Genomic DNA, 6,000 nt, shown 5'->3' with positions numbered 1-6,000 from the left:
TATACACGTGTGCCTGGGATGTGGGGTGTGTACACGTCTGCCTGGGATGCGGGGTGTGTACACGTGTGCCTGGGATGCGGGGTGTGTACACGTCTGCCTGGGATGTGGGGTACACATGTGCCTGGGATGTGGGGTCTGTACACGTGTGCCTGGATACTCCTCCTTCCATTCTGCGTGTTCCTACGTAGGAAATTAGGGGATCTTGACAGAGCGAGATTGCCTGCCCATATTTTGGAATAATTTTTCTATATTAAGCATTGGTCATACTGTCCATAATGATCAGGAAATCACTTCTCTATCTAGACATTTCTAGACAATATCAAATGGGTTTTTATGTTTTCTTCCTTCTTCCCCTCCCTCCTCTCCCCTCCTCCCTCCTTTCCTCTCTCCTTTTCTTCCTTGCTTGCTTGCTGTTTTTCCATACCAGAGATTAAATTGAGGGCTCGTTCAGGCTTGAGCAGGTTCTGACTCCGTCAGGTTACACCCCACCCTTCCTCACACCTTTGTTTTGAGATAGGGTCTTGTGAAATCTCCCAGGCTGGCCTTGAGCTCGCCTTGTAGCCCACACAGGCCTTGACAGTTAAAGGTCATGCTTCAGACTCCTGAGAGCTGCCTTATAGGCCCACACCACCAGGTCTGACAATATGTCCTTTCTTTCAGAAAAACCGTGTGGCGACATAATTCTCTGCATGGATGTTAGCTGAGTGTTTGTTGTTCGTGTCTAATGTCCTGTAGTTATTGCTGCTCCTTTACAGTATAGCATCCTTGTACCTGTTGCCTACTTAGAGACCTTCTTAAAAGTTTTGAAAGCACACCAATCATTTTCAAATAGAATTGCAGGAAATGCAAATCTAATCCAATTCAGTTCCCATGTTAATTTGAATTGTAAGTCACCAGGCTAGTTTACGATATTTTTAATCAAAACGAAGACGAACAAGCAACAACTAAACTATGATGAAGCCATTTGCTACTGGCCCTGCTGTCTCATTGTTCAGAGTGGGACAGCTCTCCTGAAGTCTGTGGTCCCCTCTGGGGGCATAGGAACGATGCGAGATGAGATCAGAGGGCCACACTGAGCCGGTCCCACCCTTTGCTGGACACTACAGTGAGAGAGTTGGCCCCCACACTCAGGAGAGATGGCGCTACCTCTCACCACGGTAGAGGGAGAGCTGACCCTAATGGCATGGGTGTAGGGGAGACAGCTCTGCCCTCTCCCCTGAGGCAGGTGGCCCGGCCCCAGTGACCCAGCTCGGCTACCACCCAGGCCCACCCTAACACCTAACCCACCCGTGACCTGCTGGAGCTCGTGAAGGGGCCGGTCCTGTGGAACAATACCTGCAAGATAGCTCAGGAGTTCTCGTGAGGATCCAGAGATGAGGTGGATGAGAAACTGGAAGCCTTGAACCAGACCAGTGAGTCACTGCAATAAACACCACAAGTCACACTGGATTGGATGAAAGGGTCTCCTGCGAGACACGGCATAACCCCCAGTGCCACCAGGACGAAGGAAGAGGTGGGAAAGATGGGGGAGCAGACAGGATTTTTGTTTTGTTTAGATTTGATTTTTTTTTAAATTTTCTTTTGCAGGGGCATTTCAGGGGCGACAGGAGGATATGGGAGGTCCAGGAAGTGAGTGGAATTAGGGTGCACGATAAGAAATTCCCAAAAACTCAAAAAAGAAATTATGTTAAAAAGTACTTGGCCCATTATTCTTAATATTTGCTCAGTTCCCCTCCTCAGCTTTCCAGGCTCTGTGAGGGTGGAGGCTGGCCATGCCCTCTCAGGTGCCTGCTGCTAATGCCCAGTTCACAGGAAGCTCAGGATGCGTGTACCCGAGCCAGTGAATGAGCGGACCCGGCATCATCTCCTGTCTCCCGACCACGCACTTAAGGCTTCTTTAGACTCCGCCTTTTCTCAGCTCTGCTCTGAGCTGGAGCGGGAGTACTCACAGCTGCACGTCCTAATCCGCTGACCCGCCTGCTGGAGACCACCCAGCTGCGTGGAACACACACAGATAAAGCTCCAGGTCCAGGGACGCACAGCCTACAAAACCGGAAGCCCAGGCGCTCCCTCGGGGTCCAGGCTGTAGGAAAAGATGAGAAATGAATTTGCTCTGAATTTTCAGAAATAGAGAACAAGAAGCCAGCTGTGGTTCTCCCCAGGGACATGGGCCTCTCGTCCGCGTCTCTAGCCAAGACAGGATGTGAATTTGCAGATCCCATGACCTCCTTGGCTTCTCTCACAGATGTCACTGTGCCTTGTCTCCTGTGTCCAGCCAAGTGCCCACGGAAACTCTACAGAGAAGTAGGGTGGATGTCCGTCATTCCCTTCTCTCCTTCCGCCCTGGTGGGAGCAGCAGTCTCATGGAGCTGCCCCAAGCCCAGCTACCAGGGATGCTGGTTTCCCGGATACAGTCGCCCTGTCTAAGCGCTGGGCAGAGGCTGGTTTCCCGGATACAGTCGCCCTGTGTAAGCGCTGGGCAGAGGCTGGTTTCCCGGATACAGTCTACCTGTGTAAGCGCTGGGCAGAGGCTGGGCTCCCGGATACAGTCTACCTGTGTAAGCGCTGGGCAGAGGCTGGGCTCCCGGATACAGTCTACCTGTCTAAGCGCTGGGCAGAGGCTGGGTGCCTTTGGGCCTGTATGGTGGCCAGTCCATCAGAAAGACTGATAACATTTCAAAAAGAAGTTACCACAGAGCTATCTGCAGTGGCTCAAGCTTTAGTTTCAGTACTTTAGGAGGCTGAGGCAGGAGGATTGCCATGAATTTGAGACCAGTCTGTGCTACATAGTGAATTCCAGGAAAGTTTGAGTTACAGTGTAAGGCAGTCTCAGAGAGAAAAAATATTAAAAAAAAAAAAACAACAACAAAGAAAACGAAAAGTAAATGTGATCACGGGATTCACACTTACAATAAAGTGAGGAAAAGAGAACAAAGATAATTGAGGAGGAAATCTCTTTATAAAATCAAAATTGCTAATTAGACTATCAAAGGGAAGGTAGTTTGGGAGCCTAAGATACATTTTCAAGAGGATTGTAGTCTTATCAGCGACTTTACACAGATGCTAACCGACATGCTGCGTATTCCCAAGGATATGTTTGACTCGCTGTTGCTAACAGAATGTGAGTAGCAACAGGAAGAACAAATCCTTCTCAGTTTAAACAATTCCAGAAGAAAGTGTATTTCAGCCGTGAATCTGCAGTGTGCCAGCAAGATAAGAGCAAGTCAGCACAGTCTAGAACAACAGACCAGGGCTGCGGAGACGGCCCCATTGATAAACTGTCTACAGTCAGCACAGTCCAGAACAACAGAGCAGGGCTGCGGAGACGGCCCCATTGATAAACTGTCCGCAGTCAGCACAGTCCAGAACAACAGAGCAGGGCTGCGGAGACGGCGCCATTGATAAATTGTCTACAGTCAGCACGGTCCAGAACAACAGACCAGGGCTGTGGAGACGGCCCCATTGATAAATTGTCTACAGTCAGCACAGTCCAGAACAACAGACCAGGGCTGCAGAGAAGGCCCCATTGATAAACTGCCTATAGTCTGCACAGTCCAGAACAACAGACCAGGGCTGCGGAGACGGCCCCACTGATGAACTTGTCTGCTGTGAAGGCATGAAGACCCAGGGCAGGTTATGGCGTCAAGCTCTCCGTGGTCACTGTCTGGTAGGCTTGTATTCACATGTACGGCTCAGACAGGCATGGTGTCCTCCACTTGGTAGCCTGGCACTCAGGAGGCTGGAGCAGGAGGGTATGGACCTCAGGGTTTCCTGGGTTATACGGTGAGAACATGTCTCAAAATGAACAATGAATAAATAAATAAATCTAAGAATAAAGGTGAGTGCTGAGATGAAACAAATATTCACAAGGATGATTCCTACCTAGCATCATGGCTGCCAGATAAGTTACATTATATTTGCTTCAGTGTTCACATTCCATAATGCCTAGGCTATATTCCAGGCTTTTTATAAAAATTAAGTATCTCAGAAGAAAGGCCATGCACGTGAGTTATGAAGAGATAAAACCTCATCACCGCACTGCTAACCTGTTTAGGTCGTTTTCCTCCGCTTAATTTTCACATGTCGGGGGTCGATTGTTTAAGAAATCACAGAGTTGTTCATTCTGAGAGATCGTCATCATGAAATCTCCCTCAATATTATCTTCTGCCAACAAGAAACACAGTTCTACCATTAAAGACAGTGACTTTATGTCATAAATACATTTAACAAAAATTTGGGCCAGTTGCTAAACTCATATTTATAGGTGGCTGAGTGCGTAACTCAGTGAAAGTTACCCAGAATTCATGAGGCCCGGTGTTCAATCCCCAGTATATAAAACAGTTACTAAGTAATACCACACATGACTTGGGACAAGACCAGGTCTAAGAGCTTTAACTTATTTAAAGCACCTCCCCAAAATTTTAGCAGAATTAAAGGGAAAGTTCAGTAAGAAAACAAAGTTTTAAGTAAAGTTCAGCTAAGAAGTCTAAAATGAAGGACAGAATTTACAAAGCTGCACTTAATAACTTATTTAGGCAAGGATCACCAAGAAATACTAAAACCATAGATCAGAAGGTCACTGTTGAACTGTGTTCTAATACCCTGAGAGACCCACACTACAGACGTGGTAAATGAAGGAAACCGTGTTTCTAATGAAGTGGTACAGTAACCAAGTGACCCTGTGACCTCCCTGAAGGTGGAACAGCCTGACACAGAGACTCCCAAGGAGATGTGGCGTCAGCGGGCAAACGCAGAGTATGAGACATTACACACAAGAACTGGTGTGTGCGCTTCAGAAGGTGCCCTGGGCTGGGGAGAGAGGTCAGTCTGCAATCCGTGAGGATCCGGGTGCAAGCCTCAGAACTCCATATAGAAAGCCAGGTATGGTGGCATGCTCTGGGGAGTAGAGCTAGGCAAACCCCTGAGGCTCACAGGCCAATCAAAGAGCTGTCCTCACCCCTGACAACATACAGTGACAACCACCACCACCACCACCACCAAAGTGCATGGCACCTCAGGTAGGCGGCACCTGAAAGCTGATGTGGAACCGAAGAATGTAGGCAAGGGGCAGAAAGGTATTCCTTCTGATGTTCTTGAACCTTTCTGGAGCTGTGTATGTTTTCAATGTAGACCTGGAAGAAGATGTTCGATATTTACGTTGGTGCTGTTCCAAGCCAGGGACAGGATGACTTGGCCAGAGCAGGCTCCCCATCCCAATTGACTCAGTAACCAGTTCATTGCCAATGTCGGTCTACATTAGCTAAGCAAATCCAGATGTAAAACCTGGAGAGACGTTCAAGAAACCTTCAGCTCTCAAATGTCTTGCGTGCACGGACCTGTCCCCGACAGTGTTCTGTCTTCCTTCCCACTGGTCCCAGTAACCCCAAACTGAAATACTTCCAGGCAACTCACTTTCCAAACGAAGTCTCTGCTCATACCATTTCCTCGCCTGAGAGGCTGTTTACTGCTGGTCAAAAATCACAATCTCTAGGGTTAACCCAGAGTTCTCTTCATCTTTGGAAATTCTGTTAGACCACCACCTCTGCCTTCCAGTTGGAGGCAGTCTCCTGTGTGGTCTTCACATGTCTCTTAGAACACAAGTCCCATTTTTCTTGCATTTTAGTCTTGGTGTGACGATGTGTTCCCCACACCAGGAAAGCTCTGTTTACCTCTGTCACTCTGTGTGATGTACAGATTTGTTAGGATGACTTGATACCCACTTTCTTTAGAATCCTCGGTGAACCTGCTACTGATGTGTAAGCCACTTTCCCACTGTGGGTTCCTGAGCATCTTGGATCCTTCAGTTCTCTGGGCTATGGAGAAGCAAAGTGCTTGCTGGAAACCTGGAGCCTTGAATTCCCACACAGCCTGCAGCTCTGCAAAACAAGACAGAAAGGCTGAGGCTGTGTCTCAGGAGAGCACCTGCCCGGCATGTCAAGGCCCCAGGCTCGTCTCTAGCACCAGCAAACAAGCACACATGCCCAGCTGCCAGCCAGTTCA

The 6,000-nt window shown here is 48.4% G+C and overlaps 1 protein-coding gene and 1 long non-coding RNA gene across 3 annotated transcripts in view; one reads left to right on the top strand and one right to left on the bottom strand.

Moving 5' to 3' along the window:
• Positions 1-2,101, bottom strand: part of LOC126500096 (uncharacterized) — a 5,992-nt gene extending 3,891 nt beyond the window's left edge. The window contains exons 1-2 of one of the 2 annotated variants that reach the window (XR_007591250.1): positions 1,950-2,101; positions 1,336-1,420 (exon numbers count right to left, since the gene is read on the bottom strand). This is a non-coding gene — a long non-coding RNA (uncharacterized lncRNA). The remainder of the gene's footprint in view (positions 1-1,335; positions 1,421-1,949) is intronic. The other variant, XR_007591249.1, reaches the window with a different exon arrangement.
• Positions 1-6,000, top strand: part of Fbxl13 (F-box and leucine rich repeat protein 13) — a 159,401-nt gene that overhangs the window by 128,440 nt on the left and 24,961 nt on the right. The window lies entirely within an intron of this gene.

The sequence above is a fragment of the Alexandromys fortis genome, unplaced genomic scaffold, assembly GCF_014885135.2.
Source record: "Alexandromys fortis isolate MF-2015 unplaced genomic scaffold, M_Fortis_MF-2015_v1.1 scaffold_38, whole genome shotgun sequence".
NCBI classification, from domain to species: domain Eukaryota; kingdom Metazoa; phylum Chordata; class Mammalia; order Rodentia; family Cricetidae; genus Alexandromys; species Alexandromys fortis.
This window is presented reverse-complemented; position numbering and strand designations above follow the sequence as displayed.